The 23577-nt window shown below is 33.9% G+C and overlaps 2 pseudogenes; both read right to left on the reverse strand.

The window, feature by feature from the left end:
- Positions 14384-18919, reverse strand: LOC107614843 (annotated as a pseudogene).
- LOC107618135 lies at positions 19372-22739 on the reverse strand (annotated as a pseudogene).

Here is a 23577-nt window from a genome sequence, read left to right on the forward strand (position 1 = left end):
GTTGAACTCAATGCCAAGGCAATCAACCTGATGCACTGTGCAATCAGCTTTGAAGAGTTCAGAAAAGTGTCAAGGTGCAAAACGGCTAAAGAAATCTGGGATAAGCTCAGACTCACTCATGAAGGCACTAAGCAAGTGAGGGAGACCAGAATTGACATGCTGATGAAGGAGTATGAAATGTTCAGTATGAAGGAAGATGAGAGCATCGATCAAATGTTCGAAAGGTTCTCAATAATCATCAACAATCTGGACGCTATGGGAAGAAACTACTCTGAAGAAACCTTGGTAAGGAAGATTCTGAGGAGTCTTACCAAGAAATGGGAAGTGAAAAGCACAGCCATCTCTGAAAAGAATGATTTGATCAAAATCACCTATGATGAGCTGAGAGGCAAGCTGCTGGCTTACGAAACCACTCACATGTTCCAAGACAAAGATGACAAAAAGAAAAGTATAGCACTAAAATCTAGAATGACAGCCCAAGGAGAAGAATCTGATGACAGTTTCTCAGATGAAGAAATGGTGCTCTTTGCAAGAAAAATGAGAAGACTACTGAGATACAAAAACAAAGGCAAAGGAAGCTCTTCATCCAAAGATGTCAAGAAAGATCAAGTCAAGTTCACATGCCATCACTGCAAGGAACCTGGTCACTTCAAGTCAGATTGCCCTCAACTTAAAAAGGGCGAAAAATCAAAGAAAGACAAAAAGAAGGTGATGATGGCAACATGGGAGGACTTGGAGAACGACACCAGCTCAGAGAGCTCAGATCAAGAAGCTCAACTATGTCTGATGGCAGATCATAATGATGAAGATGAGGTAGATCTCTCTGACTTATCTATTGATGAACTGCACTACATTATCAAAGACATTTCTGTGAACTCTAAGAAACTCTTGGATAAGTATGCTAAATGTAAGAAAGAAAATGAAGCTTTGAGGACAGAAAATGATCTTCTTTTGAAAAAGGTTAAGGCAAATGAAACTAGTAATGAAAAGTTTTTAAAAGAAGAAAACATTGCCTTGCAAGCTGAATTAGAAAAATACAAACTCAAGCATGAAGTTACTGCTTCCACTGATTTGATTTCTGAAAACAAAAAGCTGAATGAACAAATAAAAAATTTGAATGAAGACTTAGCAAAGTTTGTTCAAGGTTCTCAAAATCTGAACAAACTACTTGCTAGTCAAAGGTTTGGATCTGAAAAATCTGGACTTGGATTCATAGAGGAAAACAAGGCTGTTTTCAAACAAAACTTTAAAAAATCTGAAGCCTCCTCTTCCAAGCTTTTCAAACCAAAAGGATTCAACAAACCTCAAAAATCAGTAAGCAAGAATCATTGCTACAAGTGCAACAGAAATGGTCATGATCCTCCTCAATGTTTCATCTTTCTTAAGTCTTTTGGTAATGATAGTAAATTATATAAAGTTATTCATGATTATAATGCTCTTGGGCAACCAAGAAGATTTCACATCAAAGGATCCAAATGGATTTGGATACCTAAGGTTAGTTGAAGAACATGCAGGTGTGCCTTGCATCCAAGAAGAAAATGGACATGTGGTATCTTGATAAAATATCAAAGAAAATTTAGGAAAATTTGATCCTAAAACACATGAAAGGATTTTTCTTGGTTACTCCACAAATAGCAAGGCCTATAGAGTTTATAACAAGAACTCCAAAACTGTTGAGGAAACCATGCATGTCACTTTCTGTGAGACTAACATTGTTCCTAGTGTTTGCATAGATGATAGTCCAGGTTTCGAAGCTGAACTACCCAAGAATGATGAGCCAGTTCAACAAAATTCAAGTTCTCAGGAAGCTGCACCTACTAGCAACGAAAATTCTAATTCTGCAAGAGACAATTTGGAATTATCCCCTGTTGCTGCAGAAAATACTGATGCAGAGGCCATTGTTGATCAAGAGGAACCTGAATCCTCACACCAGTCAAAAAGACCAAGAGAATGGAGGTTTCTGAAAAACTATCCTGAAGAGTTCATAATAGGAAATCCATCCACTGGCAGGACTACCCGTTCATCTTTGAAAAGAGCCGAATCCAACAACATTGCTCTCTTATCAAAGATTGAACCACAAAACATCCAAGAAGCTCTTGCTGATCCTTCATGGGTGCTAGCTATGAAGGAAGAATTGCTGCAATTTGAGAAGAACCAGGTCTGGTCATTAGTGCCTTATCCAAATGGAAAGAAAGTCACTGGCACTAAGTGGATTTTCAGAAACAAACTGGGTGAAGATGGATCCATAGTCCGAAACAAAGCTAGATTGGTCGCTCAAGGATATGATCAAGAGGAAGGGATTGATTTCGATGAATCCTTTGCACCTATAGCTCGAATGGAAGCCATCAGATTGCTCCTTGCATATGCTGCTCATTGTGGCTTCAAGTTGTTCCAAATGGACGTAAAGTGTGCTTTTCTCAATGGCATAATAGATAGAGAGGTTTATGTGGCTCAACCACCTAGGTTTGAAAACAAATCTTTTCCTGACCATGTTTTCAAACTAGCTAAGGCCTTATATGGTTTGAGACAAGCTCCTAGAGCTTGGTATGAGAGGCTTAGCTCATTTTTGTTGAAAAATAATTTTCAAAGAGGAGCCACTGACACCACTTTATTTATTAGGAACTATCATGATCATTTTATTCTTGTGCAAGTTTATGTTGATGATATTATATTTGGTTCGGCTAATGAGGATTTGTGTGGAGATTTTGCTAAGCTTATGACCAATGAATTTGATATGAGCATGATGGGAGAACTCAATTTCTTCCTAGGCTTGCAAATCAAGCAAACTGCAGAAGGCATATTCATCCATCAAGAAAAATATGCAAAAGAACTTGTCAAGAAGTTTGGGCTGGACTGTGCTAAGCCTATGGGAACCCCCATGCATCCTAACATCAAGCTTGATAAGGATGAACATGGTAGAGATGTTGATGAGACACGTTACAGAGGGATGATTGGATCCCTAATGTATCTAACCTCCTCAAGGCCTGATATCATCCAAAGTGTTGGAGTCTGCTCAAGGTTTCAATCAAAGCCTAAGGAGTCACATCTCTCTGCTGTCAAGAGAATCATTCGATATGTACTTGGTACCACTAATTATGGGTTATGGTTTCCTAAGACTGATTCTTTTCAATTAGTGGGTTTCTGTGATGCAGATTTTGTTGGGGATAGGACTGATAGAAGAAGCACAAGTGGCATGTGCTGCTTTCTTGGGAAATCTCTCATTGTTTGGTCTAGCAAAAAGCAAGCTACGGTAGCACTGTCAACAGCCGAAGCTGAGTATATTGCAGCCTCCTCTTGTTGTTCTCAATTATTATGGCTGAAAACTCAACTAGCTGACTATAAATTGAATGTCTCAAATATTCCATTATTTTGTGACAACATGAGTGCTATCAATATTTCCAAAAACCCTATTTTTCACTCTAGAACAAAGCACATTGAAGTTCGTTTTCATTCTATAAGAGAACATGTGCAAAATGGAAATTTAGATATTCAGTTTGTTAATTCTGAGGGTCAGCTAGCTGATATATTCACCAAACCATTGATAGAGGAGAGGTTCTGCAAGTTAAGAACTGAACTGGGCATTCTAACTTCATATCTGTTTTCTTAATATTTCTGATAATGAGATCTTTTGTGTTTTATCTCTTGAATCGCGGTGAGATTTTTTGGCAGATGATGAGTTAACTTCATTAAGTCACTATGAAGTTACTGGATTCACACCTGACCATAATAAATGATGGACCTCAAGTGCTGGAGCAGTTCACGACATCTGGGCTTTCTTTATTGAAACCATTTGGCCCATTTCAGCCTTGCTCTCTTAATGTTTTACCAACTGCATTTCATTTTTTAAATTGGGCCCCTTCAAATTTTTTTCACATCATTTCTTCAAATAGGTTTTCAATTTTTGTCTGTTCTACTTTCTTTAGGCATCTTTTGATTTTTTTTGTTTCTCTCTCCTGGTATCAATGTACAAAGGTTACAGCTGTAACTTTCAATGATTTTCAAAACATTTTAAAGTTTTCATTTTTACCTACTTCCAAGATGCAGCCTTTACTCTTCTCTCTAAAACTCCTATTTCTTTTGCTTACTTGCTTGTGAGACATATGCATGCTTGTGTTAGTACCAAAAATGCTTTACCTTATGCCATGCTTCTTACAAAAATTTTTCAATATTACAACATTGATTTTGGGGCTGAAATTGCAAAAGATTGTAACTCATATATTTAAGGGGGTGGTGCAGTAAAGAAAACAACTTCCAGGCATCGCCGAACTGATGACAGCACCGATGTTCCCTCTGTTGATGAGGATCCTCTGATTCTCCTTTCCACCTCCACCCCAATCAAGGTCATGATATGCACTCTGAAGAACGTACTTAAGGAGTTCATCAATCTGACTGACCTTCTTCTCACTCATGGTGCCGAGCGCAAAAGGAACCAGGTTATGGAGGAAAATGCTTTAAAGAAGACCAAGGGGAGAATTCGGATTCTGAGGGATTTTGTGGAGGATGTTGAGGTTGGCCTCATCACATCTGACAATGAGGGGGAGGACGATAGAACCTCTGATGAATCCAACTCTGATGCCTAGCTCTTGTTATCTCATATGCGGATATGACCTGTTTTCGTTTTGCACTTGTTTATTTTACTTTCTTTTGGATGACTGTAACAGACTTAAACCACTCTGCTACTTGAACTATATGCACTAGCCACTAACAAATTTTGTGCAGGTTTTTCTTTTCATCCCTTGATGACAAAAGGGAGAGAAAAGAAAAGGAATGTTAGTTTTGGCTTAGGGATTAGTAGTAATAGTTAAGAACAATATTTTGATTTATCCTGTGTTGTGCTTAGTGTTAATTGTTCTGTGCTTTCATTACTGTGATATATTGTTTGGAAATATTGGTCTTGGCTGTTTTTAAGTTTTGCCCAGGTTAAGATGTAAAGCCATGATTAAGGGGGAGAGAACTGCTAACATTGAGGGGGAGTACTATACACCTTGGATGGTCATCAAAGGGAAGTGCTCTCAACTCATTTAAATCTATGTTAAATTTTAATTTCCATCCTTTTATCATGTTTGTCATCAAGGGGGAGATTGTTAAGTTTAAGTTGATTTTGGGTTATACAAATGATGACAAACATTTATTGGGATAAAGCCCAAATGTGTTTAATTGTGTGTTTTAGTGATGCAGGCCCATTATCCTTTTCTCAGCCCAACAATGTTGCTTAAGTATTCATTGAGTGCTTCAAATCAATGCACAAGCCCAAGGCACTTAATAAGACCGTTCAGCAAAAACTAGAAGGCTATGTATTTGCTAAAGTGAAAAATGGGCATCTGTCTTCATCATGGAGAAAGGAGGACAGCTGGAACAAAAAGAAAAACACAACAAGGACAGCTGTGGCTCTAGCAAAGCAACAAAACATAAGGACATCAGCAAATCAAAAATGCAGAAGATCACAAGTAAAGTTTGGAAGAGCAAAACAAAAACTCAGAGCTATGGACAGCAGTTGGAATGGCTCAAATATGGAAATACTTTGCATGCCAAGGAAGACAACAACTCCAAGGACAACAGAGGTTGGTGGATCAGACCCTCCAACAAGCAGCGTTAGTGGAGCAGGATGGAAAAAAGGAATGCATGCCATAGGAGACAACTCCAACGGGTTGATGGTACGAAGAAATTGGAAGAGGCAAGGAAGAACAAAGTGGTAGAGCAAGCTGATTCTATAAAGGAAGCCTCACTCCACCATTTGAAGTCAAGGAAGAGAGCACACACATTCAGAGCATCATCTCTAAAACAGAGCTGAAATCTCTTTCTTCTACTCAAGCTTAATTCTGATTTTTTGTTATGGCTGTCTTGTGTTATTTTCTATTTTGAAAAGGCAATTATGTGAGGTTCAAAAGCCAAGAGAGAAAAGGCAAGAGTGATGCAAAATAGCCACTGTTTTCTTTATGTAATTTGGGTATCTGAACTAGGATTAGTTCCCCTTGCCAAGTTGGGTTAGCACTTGGTGAGAATTGAATCTATGAAGATTCCCCTTCCAAGTTGGGATAGCACTTTGGGGTAGCTAAGCTTTGGTTAAGAAAGCTTAGGGGTTGATACTAGTTGAATTAGGAAAAAATTCAATAGTATTGGTGTATGTAACCTGAGAATTATAGTGAAAATTCTACCATGGTTTGTGGTGGAGACTGGACGTAGGATTCATGGCACCAAGAATCCGAACCAGGATACATGCTGGCCTCTTTCTCCTCTTCTCTGCTCTTTTAATGTTCTGTGTATGAGACTATTTTAAATAATCTTCTGCAACTCGTACAACAGCTTAAACAGAGCTTGCAATTTTAAGTTTAAAGGAAACTTGATTCAACCCCCTTCTCAAGTTCAACTAGAACCATCATTTATCAAAAGAGATATTTTCACAATACTTTGCCTACAATTATTGTCCTCGTGCCCAGACAAGAGAAAGAAATTATTGTCTTTGTGATGGCCTTTTTGTGTTACCTTAATTTGTCTCAAATCAATAATTTCCACAGTATTGTTGCCTTTTTTTTTTTCTTTTGGAGGTCCCTTCTAGTTCTATAGGGATAAGAACATTTCAATCATTACTAGAAAACGATAAGAATTGAACCTTTTAGGCTGAATTAGAATTGAATCTTAGTTCCATTTTATGTTAATACTTATGTAAGAAGTGTAAAATTAGACAAAGTTAATTTATACGTAACTAATTTTAGTGGAAACTATTACATTTGGTAGTTTCATTGGAAATCATTTTCTCTCTATGAAATGATAGCTTTTTTTTCTTTTTCTTTCTTTGTTTCTTTTTTTTATAAAGAGTATATATATTCCACTTTTGGTAATATTCAAGGGTGATACTAAATACACGTCTTATATGATTAGGGACAAATTTTTATATTGATTGACAAAATTACTTTTAATTTATTATTGAATTAAGATCAACTATGCATGGTTACACTCAATTAGGAGTACTTTTGTCCATTAACCATAAAAAATGTGTCCCTAACAGTTTAAAGTGTATCCTGGAATCTAGTGAAAAATTTCACCTCTAATCCTTTGTTGATCACATGGCTGAAAGGTGAGAATAAATACATTTGGGAGATGAATTTTGCTAAAAACAGGTTTATGAATTTGATAAAAAGCTAGAAGACATCAAATTTTTTTTTTGGTAAGTAGAATACATCAACTTATCTCGAACAAATGTGTCCCTAACAAACAAGTGACAAGAACCAGTGTGGTTTACTGCTTCAAAGAATAGAATCAAAATCAAAATTCGATAAATCCGCCACAAAAGTTAAAGTACGTAGTTTTCTCACATTAGCCACGCCTCCTAGAATCAAGAATAATCCACCAAGTTAGAGCATTTATTCCTCCAAATATTCTAGCATGTGAAATTGTTTTTATTTATGACCTTGTTTAATTGACTTAATTAATGTTGCTAGAGATTGCATTATGGGTTAATGTTCAAATTGGTCCTTTTACAATATTGACTATCATTTAAAAGAACTAAATGGAACAATCCCATATTTTAATCGTTTTCATCTTATACTAGTTGAACTAATTCGAAAGAGTCTGAATTGCCAAAACAATTCACATATGGCACACTCATCTTGTTAAAACTGCTAATAATGGGCATACATTCTTGTTGATCAATCAAAAGGTCAAGGGCATAGAGCAAAATCATTACTTAGGACACACAAAAATAAAAAAGATAACCATTTTTAGAGTTAAAAGTTTTAGCAGTTATTCAAGAGAACAATTTTGGGAATCAAAATTCATTTGATGGTTTGGCCAAAAAAAAGCCTTGACAATCTTACTTATTAGCAATGCACATTAAAATCATGCCTCGGCCAATTTCATGGCGAAGATATCCTCTTTTGAAACCTGTATTGTGATTGTGACTGTGACCAATTGACCATAATCATTTAAACTCTGAATTTCTTTCTTATTGGCCTCAATACACAATAGAAGTCTCATTTGAATTGATTGATAGAAACTAATGGAAGGCAATTGCATTGTGATATGAGGCAATAAGAATAATTCTTTTGGAAAATCATAGACTTATTTCTGGAAATCAACTAAATATTCCTAGAGAACACAGGTAATTATCAATTGGTTAACTGGTATATATATATAATGAGTGCATACAGCACCACCATTAGATATATATAATTGAGTTTTCTCTCATCACCGTTCTACTGTTCCTTTCATAGTTAACTCTATAACAACAGGGATTGTTAAGAAATATTCCTTCCTAATTAGTCAATTTCATTTTCTGCCATTGCTGAAGACACGAATATCTTCAAGAGTCTTGACCAAAAGATCAATAATAAGCAGTGTACGAACCAAAAATCCTACAAGTCTTCATTGGGTGGAGGATACAAATCTAGTTTGGGAGTATGTGTAATCTTGTGCCAATCATCCCCTGTTTCTTCCTTACACCACTCTTCTAATGCTGGGCAGTATCTAATAGTCAAAACATTCCAGGGAAGTAAGGTGCTGTACACCTTGGATTTTTTTCTGATGTGTAAGAAGTGTAAAATTAGATCAAGTTAATTTATAGGTAACTAATTTTGGTGGAAATTATTAAGTTTGGTAGTTTCAATGGAAATAATTTTTCTCTATGAAATGATAGCTTTTTTTCTTTTTCTTTCTTTCTTTCTTTTTTTTTTTATAGAATATTCCACTTTTGGTAATATTAAGGGTGATACTAAATAGTAAATACACATCTTATATGATTAGGGACACATGTTTTATAGTTGATTGACAAAATTATATTACTTTTAATTTATTATTGAATCAAGATCAACTATGCATAGTTACACTTAATTAGGAGTACTTTTGTCCATTAACCATAAAATGAGTAAACCCTGGATTTGTTTGCCGTATAAGTTTGTTCCTCACTACTAGAATAATGAACATATTAGTCTTCTAATGAATTTTCAAGTTAAGAGTCTTATGAAATATTTGTAGCTGCATCAGAACTCGTGCAACAGGGTGGCCAATAAAAGTGTTAATAATAAATACATAACATTTCTTAAAGCTCAAGTTAAATCTAGTAATTTAGTAATCTACTATTAACAGAAAAACAAATTCCATCATATTAATAAGTTAAAGACTCGATATTAGTTAAAAGGGAGGGAGAATAATAATAGTTTGCTGGGACTAAGTGTAAACAAATTTACTTGAAAAATATTTTCTTTTCCTTTTATAGAACTTTTGACAGCATAACAAGTTAGTATTAACATGCATTATCAGCATTACTTTTTTCACTTATCGAACTAGTGTATTCATAGGTATAAATGTACTTTTTTATTTACTAAATACGTTCAATAATAAAATTCAATCGTTCTATTCTTCCTAATAAAAATTGAAGGATCACACCATGTTACATTCCACGCCATTGAGCTGTTTAATGCATGAAAGGAATGGCAACTGCAGTTTGGCGCAACTAATATTGTTAAGCTTGATTGTTTCCAGTTTGAACATCATGGTAACATTCATCATCATCCATGTACTGCACATAATTAGCTGAAACTATTTCAGGTTTCCTTAGACATGGGAGTTTACCAAGTTTTTGCTATTACAAATTTTAAGAGAAACTAAGTAGTTGAAAACTGAATTTGTTGCCACCCAACTTGGACATAACATACCTTTAATGTTCTCAGTTGTGATAATTTGTGAATTTCAAGGCACATACGAAATAGTGAATAACACTCACAAATAACAAGATGGCTTGAGACTAGAAAGTTTAATCATTTAGTCCAATTTGGATGTTCTTCTTTATTGTCTGAACAATTTGTTAGGAACTTCTAATGTTATCCTGGCTTGAAATGATTGAGAAAACAGAACATGAATCTTTAGGAGTGGCATCCATTTGTGTGTAAGGAGAATATAAATTTATTTTCATGCAAGCTTAAGAACACAACTTTATTACAACACTTCAACCTATATGCAGTTATGCATTGTTCTTTCTAAGTTATTGATATAGTTTTATGTTTTCATGCTTTTTTTGTATTGTTTGAAATTTTATAGAAGATTTCTCGTCGGGGATGACTAATTTCCAAGGCTACACTTGTTAACTCCATGTACATGCTAAGAATTGGCTTGATTTGTTACTGACTTAAAGAATGAACTAGAATGAGACCCGCGCATTGCGCGAAACGGTAAATTAATGATAGTATATAATAAATATTAAAAATTATTATATTTTGTAGAAATAAATTAAATATGTGTAAATTAAAATTAAATTTAAAAGGTGTTTTATTTAAAATAATTTATAGTACAAAAGATTTAAATGTTAGGAGTTGTACAAAGTGACATTTTTATTTGGTGGTTTGATTTTTACATTTATTTTAGTTGATGGACTTAGTCTTTTTATGTAGCGCTCATCTTCCTTTTACTTTATTGGTTGTTGTTGGAGTTGTTACTTTCTTCTTTCTGTCGTAGATTCTTGTGAAGGCATGTTCTTTATGAATTGTTGAGTTGGATGCACTTTTCTATTGTGTTGTTTGTTCCATATTTGCATATATATATGTTCTTCTTCCGAAGATATGCCTTGAATTTGTATGGTTTTTTTTTTTCTTAATCTCTTGATGGAGTGGTACTTCAATGTCATTACTTTTCTAGAGTGTCATTAGATTTGAAGCAATTGTGTCCAATAATTTTTTTGCTTCGCCATCAAATAGTACAAAAGTTATTGTAGCACTTTAATCTGAAACCTTTAATTGAATTCTAAATCTAAAATAAGTATTGAATTAGTAACTAATAATTTGATAGATAGAATTATGAAAAGTATATAGAGTTACTCTATTGTTGGATATTGTCACGGTTCCAAGTATATTGGTGTGGGGGCAAGCGCCTCACTAAAATTTGGAATTCTTTTGAGTAGTATATGATAATAATATTTATTTGCCCCGTTAGATTATAAATTTGACCCCACAATAATTTTTTATTCAACTTTTGGTACTTAATTGTCAATTTAAAAATTTTATATTAGATATTCGTTAGAATGATCAATTCTCAGATTTAAACGAAATTAGTGTTCTTTTTTAAAAATCAACTTAAAAGAATATTATTTATCTTCTTTTCAAATTAGCTTTAATTTTTGCGTAGCAATTATATTAATTGAAAGAACTTTTTTAACTATGAATATCAATAAGAATCGGCTTCTAATTATATTGGAAAGTGAATTTTTAAATAATTGTTTAGTAATATATATGGAAAGAGAGAAAGTTTGATAGTAGTGTTAAGAGAAAAATTACTTAATTTTTTAAAAATATAAAACCTAAAATAATAGAATTTTAAATTATATATTATTATTTAAATTACTATTTTAGTGTTTTAATTTGTATATTAGATATTTTGAAGATTAATCATATTTTACAATAACAAAATATAATCATAACAATAATCATGCTATATGTACATAAAAAATAATTATCTGTATATAATAAATATTAAAATATAAAATACACATTGAAAATAAGTTAAACAATATATGTATTTATACATAGATATATAGTGGTTAATAGATAATTTAATATTTAATTTTTTATATACATATATTATTTTAATTATAGAAATTATTTTCATGTTATATTATTTTGTCCCACTATCAAAATTTTTTGGATCCGTCACTGGATATTGTGGTGTTTGATTACATGTGCCACAAATGTAGTTGTTTTTTTTATATGCTTTTTTCGGACACTTTTTACATTCAACATAGTTTCATACAAATTTGTCATCAATTTCGTTTATAGTTGCTAAAATTGTTAAGATATTTTCCTATTCCAATATTCAATTTATGAATTCATTAGGTATACGGTATTTGAGTAAGTATGAATGTATGATGCATGTTGTGAGTTTTTATTTTTTCATACCTGATCATCATATTCTCGTTGCATGGCTATTAGATCTTGGATAGTTATTCGATTTTTAATCATTTTGCCTTGAAAGAATGATGCTCTATTGAATAAGTTTGAGATGTCTAATTCAGAAATAAATTTTTTGTGTTAAATTTGATGTTATTTGAAAGAATAGTGGTAAGAGACTTATATAAGTAGTTCAAATAGTATAGAATTTGAATACTTGTAACGTAAAATTTATTATAATTGATAATATTATTATGACATTTGTAATATGGATATTTATTACCTTTAGTAACTTATTTATAAAAATTAATAAATTAATTGTTGGGATTATAATTGTTTATAACGGTAAGATATAATAAATATAGGAATATGGATTCAATGTATTTGTACGTTACAAATTTATTGTATTGTATTTTTTAGTTTTCTTTTTTGTATATTTTATTTTTTGTTGATTTGGAAATAATAGTTGATTTGGCAAGATTTGAGTGGTTGATTCTAACATTTTGCCAAGTAAGCAATATTGCTAACATGGCTTTAGTAGAAGAAGAGAAATAGCTTCAAAGGAATGTGGGTAAACCTTATGTACCTACTTTTATATATTAAGAATAGATTGAACTATATATGAAGCATCAAGAATAGTATGGATAATTAGCGACTTATAATAGAAAAATTGAAATTAAAAATCATTGTTTTAGAGAACTGGAAGACTCAACATTGAGCTGATTGACTTGGAAATTGAGAAAATGATTTGCATTTGATCCTATCAGTTAAAATTATCTAACACTTTGTGTTTGGTATATATCCAGCTGACATAATTCTGTACAATCTTCTACAACTTATGCTACCACCAACACAGATTTTTAACAAATTGAAACACCAAATCATCAAATAAGCACATAGGAGTAATAGTTTCTGATAATAAAAAAACCATTTAGTGACAGATCAATCAAGGGCAATACAATAGATTTACTTGTAATTAAAACTTTCCCATTTCAATATTCTAACAGTCATGGAAAGGAATAAATGCGACAATCCTATGTTTTAGTCATTTTCATTTTCTGCCATTGTGAAATCAAAATATCTCATACTAGTTGAACCAATTTAAAAGGGCCAGAATTGCCAAAATAATCCACATCTCATCTTCACACAAGAAAAAAACTTCCAGTAGAGGTGATCGACCTGTCAAACAAAAGAAATCCGATCTCTACATGTTCCTATCCCCACATTATTAAGAATAACATTTACTACAAAATATTGAAACCATGCTGCTAATAGTTTGGTCGATTCCATGATGAAGGTATTAGTAGAAAATCTTTTTGACAAAAATTAATTGGCAGTCTATAACTAAGGACTTGTTTGGGTGAGCTTTTGAGAAAAGTTCTTTTTTTGAGTTATCTTTTTTTAAAAGATCTTATAGAAAAGTAAAAGTAATTTTATGTTTGGATATCTCATATAAAAAGGTCTTTTTATGTATCAATTATGTTTGGGTATAACAATATAAAAGTACTTTTTTGTTCATTTATTACACGAAAAACATCTTTTTTTAAGAAAAAAAGATCTTTTAAAAAAAGATGTAAATTACAGCTTCTCAAAAAAGATCTTTTTTTTATTTTATTAGTGCTTTTACTTTTACTACTAGAAATTTGCCAAACACGTTAAAAAATAAAAAAAGATCTTTTTTCATTGAAAAAAGATCTTTTTTAACAAAATAATGGCGCCCAAACATGCACTAAGTATACGGTAAAAATACAAATAAACAATCTTACAGGATCAGTCTGAGTCTGAACTAGGGGTGCACATGGGCCGGGTGAAGCCGGGTTTGATGTGATCCAGACCCGACCCAAAATATACACCGGGTCTATTTATTAGACTCGAACCCGACCCTAGACCCGATGAAACCAATACACTTTCGGGCCACAATTATATCGGGTGAAAACCGGGCCGTTAACATTACATTACGTTGATACCTTCTTGTAAGCTAGCATGTAAAAATATCTAAATTTTCAAGACTCCAACCATTATTTAACATAGTAAAATTCACTTAGAAAAATATAACAAGAACCAACCCTTCTTTAAAATTAAAGCATAACCACAATCAATACTAAAGCAAAACCACAATCAATACTAATATTGTCTAATAATACCAAATATTTAAATCAATACAAATAACATAATATTATGCATTAGTCTAAAGTCTTATGCATTCTAAACATAAAATATTAACTTATAGTCTTATAATGACTAATAACAAAAAATATTAAGGTTTACAATACTTAAATTCCACATAAGAATAGTCATGGTCCATCACTAATAACACAAAATATTAATTGTGTATGATGACCGGGCTACTGGGCCGACTTCGGGTGACCCGAGCTATGGCCCGGACCTGACCCGAAATAATGACCGGGTCTATTTTTGAGACCCTTACCCGGTCCTAAATCCGATGAAATCACACCAAATTAACCCCTAAAGTGTTCGGGACCGGGCCGGACCTTCGGGCCGGGCCGGGTCTGTGCACCCCTAGTCTGAACCTTTCAGGATTACACTGGGAATGTGTGCAATCTTGTGCCAGTCCTCCCCTGTTCCTTCAGAACATCGCTTCATCAATGCTGGGCAGAATTCCATAGTCAAGGATTGAAGTGAAGTAAGTTGGCTTACACCTTCAGGCAAGGATCTCAAACTCTCACACCTACTAATTGTCAAATGTCGAAGGGAAGACAAGCCTTCGAAACCCTGCTCTGGTAAACACTCCAGCTTACCACAGTGATCAATGCTTAGATGAGACAAAGCAGTGAGTTTTGTGATGTCAGATGGCAGTTCCTTCAATTCACTGAAATATGATATCTGCAGAGATGCAAGAGAAGTCATGCTGTTCATCGTTCCCTCCGGGAAGTACGAAACTTCACTTCCACGAAGATGAAGTTGGTTAAGACCATTGAGATTAGAGATTGACCTCAATAACTCATTCTTGCATTCCAAAACAAAGAGGTATGTAAGACGTGGAAGGCACGGCAATTGCAGTTTCGGGCACTTGTTGATCATCAACATGGAAAGAGAGGGGAACATGCCTGTTGTTTCCCGTTTCAACAACCGCTCCATGTTTGGTAAGAACAAAACTCTGAGTTCCTCCAAAGATGGGAATGGCTTTGCTTCAACACCGTCATAACTTTCATATTCATCAATGTACCGAACATAATCCATGGACCTTATCTCAAGTTTTCTAAGAAACGGGAGTCTCCCAAGTGAGGGAAGTTGTCTGCAGTTTTTGCATAGTAGAAGTTGCAAAGAAACTAAACTATTGAGAGCTGAACTGTTTCCCATCCAAGTTGGCAAATGTGATCCGCCATAGCCAATTATGTCCAACCGCTTGAGATTTGAGTGAGGTTGTAGAGCTTCAAGTACTTCTTCCCCAGCGACTGAATTGGTTTCACCACAATTGTCCCATGACAAGCTTAACTCTCGAAGATCATCTTTACCCTTCAAGTTGGCATCTTGAGCTTCACATACACCGCCAACATTTTCTAGGCCTTTGATGCTTAGCTTTCCTCCCAGATTCAAATGACATAACTCTGCCAAACTATGCCCTTTTTCAGATTTCACAATGTATACACTTAATGTTCTCAATTCACACAGTTTGTGAATGTCTGGACACATATGAGATAGTGAATCACAACCACTAAGGACAAGATGTCGGAGATTTTGTAAGCGAGTCAAGTTTTTCGGTAGACTATAAAGCTTCCCACAATTCATTAGTTTTAAGATTTCCAATTTACGCAAACTGTAAATAGAATCAGGAATGGTCTTAATATCTAGACCACAAAGCCCAAGATATCTCAAGTGGCTAAAATTCATGAGCGAAGGAAATTTGGAAAATCTGTAACACAAAACTCGAAGAGAACTGTTCTTGGAAGCCAATCATAGTTGTTTTGAAAATAACCATCCCATTTCAACTGATATAATGTCCTCAAGGAGTCAAGTTTCTCACATGCTCCCTTTTCTATTGGTGTTTCAGTTTGGCCACCACACTCAAAACCTATATGATGTGTGTTTCTTGGCAAGTCAATCAGGTTTGATTTCTCTAGAAACATACATTCTTGCTCTGCAATTGATTGAGCAAGATCATGGACTAGATCATGCATTTTGAAATAAATTTTACCTGACTCATCATTGATCTTGAAATCTTGAAAGAATGATTTATTATATAATTCATTCCAAATCATGTTACCAACCTCTTCTATATCCAAGTTTGCCCGAGAAGAAATAAAGTCATTAGCCATCCAAAGACGAATCAAATCTTGCTTTAGGATTTCTGTATCTTTGGGAAATATGGCACAGAAAGCAAAACACTGCTTCAATGTTGGCTTTGCTTTGACGAGTGGAGATGGCTTTAGTAAACAAATGAATTGTGGAGATTACATGTGCTTATGCGTTATGTCTTAATCAGTCATGACTCTTGACTCCTGAGTCAATGATGCAAAAACAGTGCCATCTTCAATGGAATATCCAAACTGATTTCAGCCACAGAATAATCCTTTTGGTATTTGGTTTGTAATTCTCGCAGATAACACTTTTTCATGAAGATTTCCATGAAAAATTGGCAAGAACCTATGGTGCTAAAACCATTACATTATTGAACACTGGGGACATGCAATTGAAAAATCCTCATGAGCTTTTCTTTGATTTGTATTAACCAGAAATGATTTTGAATTGAATTTCAGTTGCAAATTATATTAATACTTGAATTATAAGTAACAAATTTTAAGACCAAATCAGTATAATTATATACACAAATAAATAGATCGAATGACTCATTGAAAATTGCATTTTTGAAGGACTTTGAACCTGGGTAAGAAAAAAGGAGACCACTTTAATAAAGACACTAAAAATGTCTTTTTTTTTTTTAAACATTTATATGTGTCATGTTATTATTGGACATTTTTATTAAATTGGTTAATAATTTATTTGTTAATAAATCAGAACAAAATCGGTTTATTATAGCAATAATAATAAACCTAATTGTTTGCATTATAATTATTAGACCCGATTTGATCCGATCGAATTAGGCAATCTAAACCGAATATCTTTAAACTTTTTGATAAAAAGACAAATATATCCTGGATTTTTGTTTTGTGGACATTTAGATCCCTAAAAATTTTAAAATACAATTAAATGTCTAAAAAAATTGGATTTATTGTTATTATTATAAAAAAAATCGGTTTTATTCTAATTTGTTAAGAAATTTAAAATAACCGTTTCATTAATACGTCCAATATACGTTTTAAGCGCCTTTATCGAAGCATCCCCAAGAAAAAAAGCGCTCTGTTTTTGTTAGCTTGTATATTAGTTAACATGATAAAAATTCTTAAGTTATGAACAACTCAAATTTTTGGAGAAAAGCCAACCATATTCAAATAATCTATTATGTTATCAGTTTTAGAACATAATATTAAAATGGGCAGAACAAAATGTAATCACAACTAGCAAAGTAACCAACATGACTTTATTAAAATTGAAGTTAATCATTAAGCAAATAAGTTAATCGAAATCAGTTATCCTCGTTCTATTCTTCCTAATAAAAATTAGAAATTGAGCACAAGCACCACTTTTGCAGCATTTGTGTCCTATTGACTATTAATGAAAGACCTTATAAACCACTTGTAATTCAAAATTTTCATTCTAAAAAGCTAATTAGCACGAGAAAACATTCACCAAATTTTTTTTCTTAGTAATGGTTATTATCTTTCTTTCTTTCTTTCTTTGTTTCTTTCTTTCTTTCTTTCTAGAATCTTGTTGATTAATTCAAAATGTTACGGACCTAATACATGCACAAATCAAAGAAACACAGATTGAAACTATTAGCCATATTTGTCAACGACATGTGAATTTTCAAGTTAGAAGTTCTTATGAAAAATTTGTAGCAGCATCAGAACTCGTTCAGCAGATTGGCCAATAAAAGCCTTAATAATAAATACATAACATTTATTAAACCTCAAGCCAAATCTAGTAATCTACTATTAAGTATTAATAGAAAAACAAATTTCATCATATTAATAAGTTTAAGACTCGCTATTAGTTAAAAGGGAGAATAATAATATTTTTCTGGGAATAAATGTACACAAATTTACTTGAAAAATATTTTCTTTTAACTTTATAGAACTTATGGCATCATAACAAGTTAGTATTAACATGCATTATCAGCATTACTTTAACAGTTTTCACTTATTGAAACTAGCTTATTAATAGGCATAAATGTACTTTTTTTTATTAAATATGTTAATAGTAATAAAATAAATGGTCAAATTTATTCTTAAAAGATTATCCGTTCTCCGAATGATTCTTAAAATATTTTTTTAATTAAATACGTCTTTCAAAAGTTTTAAGTTAGTCATTTCATCATTTTCACTGCTTACGACATCAAAATTTATTGATGTAGCACGTTAAGTGACACCTTCCTAACCACAACGCACACTTGATAATACTAATTGGCCGCTAACATGATAAGTATTGATTATCATGAAAAATAACTAAAAATGGAACAATTCCATATTTTAATCATTTTCATTTTCTGCTATTGTGAAATTAAAACATCTTATACTAGTTGAACTAATTTAGAGGAGTCTGAAAGGCCACATATGGCACACTCATCTTGATAAAACTGAAACTAATAATGGCCAGCACCATTCATTTTTACATTCATATTGATCAATCAAAAGGTCAAGAGAATAACAGAGGCAAAAACATTACTTAGGACATACAAACATAAAGATAAAATAAAATAAATAACCATTTACAGATGTTAAAAGTTTTAGAAGAATCCATTCGATGGTTTGGCCAAAGAAAAGCCTTGACAAATCTAACTTGTTAGCAATGCAAATTGAAACCATGATTATGCCATCAATGCCTCGGCCAATTTAGAAACAAGCTGTGGTGAAGATAAAATAGATTAGGAAATACTGAATCCATGATTATGCCACTAATGTCTCGGCTAGTTCCAAGTCTTGACCAACTAAATCCCCATAATGGTTTTTGAGATTTACGGTTTTCGCCATTTTAGTATCTCAAATTCAAAATCACTATTCTGGTCCTTGAATCCAATTTTAAGCACCATATTGGTTCCTGGATTCTTTTTGGTATTGAGTCAACTAACGGAATGCTAAACTAGCTCTGACTTGCCACGTTAGACATATGACTAAATGACGTTTTTTGTTTTGGCACTTAAACAAGATAAAAACCAAATTATTTTGGAGAATAAGGAGAGATAAAACGGTTTGCACGTCATATAAACTCTTCTTCGTCTTTTCATTTTTGCCTTATATAACTACCAAAACGAAACAACGCCTTTTAGTCTTGTGTTTAGTGTGGCAAGTTAGAGCCAACTCAGCACTTTGTTTGCTAACTCAGTGCTATAAAGGGTTAGGAGTTGGATTTCGAGATTTGAAATTGAGAGACTAAAATGGTAAAATTGAACAGAGTAAATTTGAGGACCAGTTTGGAGATTTAGTTAGACAAAAAAGATACGATAAAATATAAGCAGTGTATGAACTAAAAATATTACAAGTCTGAGTCTGAGTCTCCCAAGTATACTTTGGGAATATGAGCAATCTTGTGCCAGTCCTCCCCTGTTCCTTCCTTGCACCGCTCCCTCAATGCTGGGCAGCCTCCAATAGTCAAAGATTGAAGTGAAGTAAGATGCCGTACACCTTCAGGCAAGGATGCCAAACTATGACAGCCAAAAATTGACAGTTTTCGAAGTGAAGATAAGCCTTTCCAACCCTGTTCTGGTAAACACTCCAGCTTACGACAGTCTTCGATGATTAGATCAGACAAAGCAGTGAGTTTCGTGATGTCAGATGGCAATTCCTTTAATTCACGGCAAGAAACTATCTCCAGAGTTGCAAGAGAGGTCATGTTGCTCATCATTCCCTCTGGAAAGTACGATACATCTTCACAATTCCAAACCTCAAGTTTGTTAAGACCATTGAGATTAGAGATTGACCTCACTGACTTATTCTTGCATCCCGAAACAAAGAGGCTTCTAGCACGTGGAAGGCACGGCAATTGCAGTTTAGAGCAATAGGTGATTTCTAAGGTAGAAAGAGAGGGGAACATGTGTGTTGTTTCCCGTTTCAACAACCGCTCCACCTTTGGCAAGTCGGACATTGTGAGTTGCTCCAAAGCCGGGAATGGCTTTGCTTCAATACCTTCATAACTTTCATCTTCCTCAATGTACCGCACTTCATCCATGAAGTTGTCTGCAGTTTCTACATTCTATAAGTTTCAAAGAAACTAAACTATTGAGAGCTGAACTGTTTCCCATCCAAGTTGGCAAATGTAATCCGCCATAGCCAGCTATGTCCAACCGCTTGAGATTTGAGTGAGGTTGGAGCGCTTCAAGTATCTCTTCCACAGCAACTGACTTCGTTTCACCACTGTTTTCCCAGGGCAAATATAACACCCGAAGGTCTTGTTTACCCTTCAAATTGGCATCTTCAGCTTCAGATACACTGCTGACATTTCCTAGGCCATTAATGCATAGTTCTCTTCCCAGATTCAAATCACGTAACTCTGCCAAACTATGTCCTTTTGCTGAATTCACAATGTATACACTCAAGTGTTTTCAATTCATACAGTTTGTGAATGTCTGGACACATTTCAGATAGTGCATCACAGCCATCAATGGCAAGATGACGGAGATTATGCAAGCGAGTCAAGTGTTTTGGCAGACTAAAAAGTTCATTACATTGCATTAGTTTCAAGATTTCTAATTTGTGTAAACTGTAGATAGAATCCGGAATGGTCTTTATTTCTAGATCACAAAGCCCTAAATATCTCAAGTGGCTGAAATTCTCGACTGAGGGAAATTTGGAAGTGTATGTGCATAACACTCGAAGAGAAATGTTTGTTGGACAAAAATAACTTGCATTCCGCGGAGCATACCAATTCAAATCATATAACGTTCGCAAAGATTCAGTTTTCTCACATGCTCCCTTTCTGAATGGTGTTTCAGTTACTTCATCACACTTGAAACCAATATGATGTGTGTTTTTCGGCAAGTCAGTATGGTTTGCTTCCTCCAAACACATACACTCTTTTTCTGTGATTGACTGAGCAAGATCATGGACTAGATCATGCATTTTGAAAGAAACATCACCTGAATAATCATTGATCTCGACATCTTGAAAAAATGACTTTTGGAACAACTCATTCCATATCATGTTGCCAACCTCCTCTACATCCAAGTTTGCCCGAGATGATATAAACCCGTTGGCCATCCAAAGATGAATCAATTCTTGTTTCTTGATACTTTCATCTTTGGGAAATATAGCACAGAAAGCAAAGCACTGCTTCAATGTTGGAGGTAGATGAAAATAGCTCAACCTCAATGCAGGTAGAATATGATTCTCATTTGGTAAAGTCCATAGGCTACTTTCCTTAACCTCAAGCCATTCATTTCTGGTATTTCTGGAGCGCATCAGACCTCCTAATGCTTTTGCTGCGAGAGGCGATCCCCCACACTTGCTCACTATCTCCTTGCCGATTTTTACAAGCTCTTCATCCTCCGCTTTGTCAGGTCTAAATGCACGTTGTCTGAACAATGACCAACAATCATCTTCAGATAGGCCTGACAAATCATGAGTTTGGTATGCACCCATGATTGTTGCAACATCTTTATCACGAGTGGACACCAAAATAGAGGCACCTTTGGATCCGCAACACAAAACAGATTTCAACTGATCCCATTTGTCTTCGTTTAATCCGAACTCCAATTGTTGGTTTTTAACCCACACATCATCTAAAACCAATAAGAACTTTTTACCCTGAAGCAATCCTTTCACTTTTTCTTCCATCACAGGTAGCTCCAAAACTTTGCACTCATTCTTTGTGATAGATTGTACAATGGAACACAAAATCCTTCTGACATTGAAAGTCTCAGAAATACAAAGCCAAATCTTCAGGTTAAAATGGCTACTTACTCGTTCATCATGGTAGACCAACTGAGCAAGTGTTGTTTTCCCAAGACCACCTAAGCCAACCATGGGATAGACAGAAAGGAACTCAGAGTTTCGTGCCGGGCTAAGAAGAAACTCCACAACCTTCTCTTTATCTGCATCTCGTCCAAGTACTTGAGGACTAATAATAGTTGGGCTGGTTTGGCGCCATTCAGCTACTTCAGTTGGCCTCTCCCTGACTCCTTCCCTTAGAAGAAACTTGTTCTTATCTTCAGCAATTCGATCCAATCTCCGTACGATCTCATTCAGCTCATGTCCAACCTTGCCGCGAAGCATGATGTTGTTCGGTTTGAAAGATGATAACCACCCATGTTGAGAGGATTCAGTAGGCAACTGATCAAGGACATCATCCAGCACGTACGTTGCATCTTTAAGTCGTTGGAGCCAAATCTTGATAGGGGGGTTAGACCATTGTTTCTCCTTAGCATCATCAAGAACTTTTTTGATGAATGCTAAAGTGTGTGATAGGTCTTCAGTCTTTTCCTTGATTCCAGAGAAGGCTGCAAATTCTCTCTGGACCAAAGGGATCACGTTCTCCAGCAGAATTCCAAGCAAGGCCTCAGCCATTTTTCAGAGATGCAACAAATGGAAAAAGAAAGAAAGGAAGGAAGACAAAGATGAGAGATTGGTTTTGCTTTGATGAGTGCAAATGGCTGTAGGAAAGAAATGAATTGTGAATAGGAACTCTCTTGTAATGCAAAATGCAGTCAGTTTTGAAAGAAAACTCCAACAAAAGTTAGTGGATCATCTTTTAATTTCTACCGTCTATTCTTAATCGTGTACTTTATTAAAAGAGATATTTTCACGTTTGCCTACAAATTATTGTCCTCGTGCCCAGACAAGAGAAAGAAATTATTGTCTTTTTGATGGCCTTCTTGTGTTACTTTAATTTATCTCAAATCAATAATTTCCACAGTTGTGATGCCTTTTTTTTTTCTTTTGGAGGTCCCTTCTAGTTCTATAGCGATAAGAAAATTTCAATTATTGCCAGAAAACGATAAGAATTGAAGTTTTTATGCTGAATTAGAATTGAATCTAGTTCCATTTTTTATTCATACTTAGATAAGAAGTGTAAAATTAGACAAAGTTAATTTATACGTAACTAATTTTAGTGGAAACTATTAAGCTTGGTAGTTTCAGTGGAAATCATTTTTCTCTATGAAATGATAGCTTTTTTTTCTTTTTCTTTCTTTGTCTTTTTTTTATAGAGAGTATATATATTCCACTTTTGGTAATTATTAAGATATTAGTAGAGTTGTTAGTAATTTGAAGTTAAGTTAGTAATTGGCTAGCAGTTAGTAGATGGATAAAGGTGACTCATTGACTCTTATATCATATAACAACAACTTCAATACATATTTATCATTTCCTTTAATTTTATTTTATCACTATTTTTTGTGTGAAAAAGTATAGGTAAACAATGAAAATATTAAACAATGTAAACAATAGATATATCGGATGTTTATTTTACTAGTGTACGGATAGTTATTTTAATATTAAAATTTAGAAGGTTAATTTGGAAGTGTAGTGTGTTTTTATTTGATTGGTGGTTGTTCATATTGTTCAACAAAGTCATTATCCCCCTAACATTCCCCTTTTTTGTTATGGTAACATAGCCATGATATTTTTCTTGAAGAGGATAAGTCATTAGTTTTTTAATGAAAAATTATCATATTTCTTTTTTACCCAAATATTTT

Source organism: Arachis ipaensis, chromosome B09 (assembly GCF_000816755.2).
Source record: "Arachis ipaensis cultivar K30076 chromosome B09, Araip1.1, whole genome shotgun sequence".
NCBI lineage: Eukaryota > Viridiplantae > Streptophyta > Magnoliopsida > Fabales > Fabaceae > Arachis > Arachis ipaensis.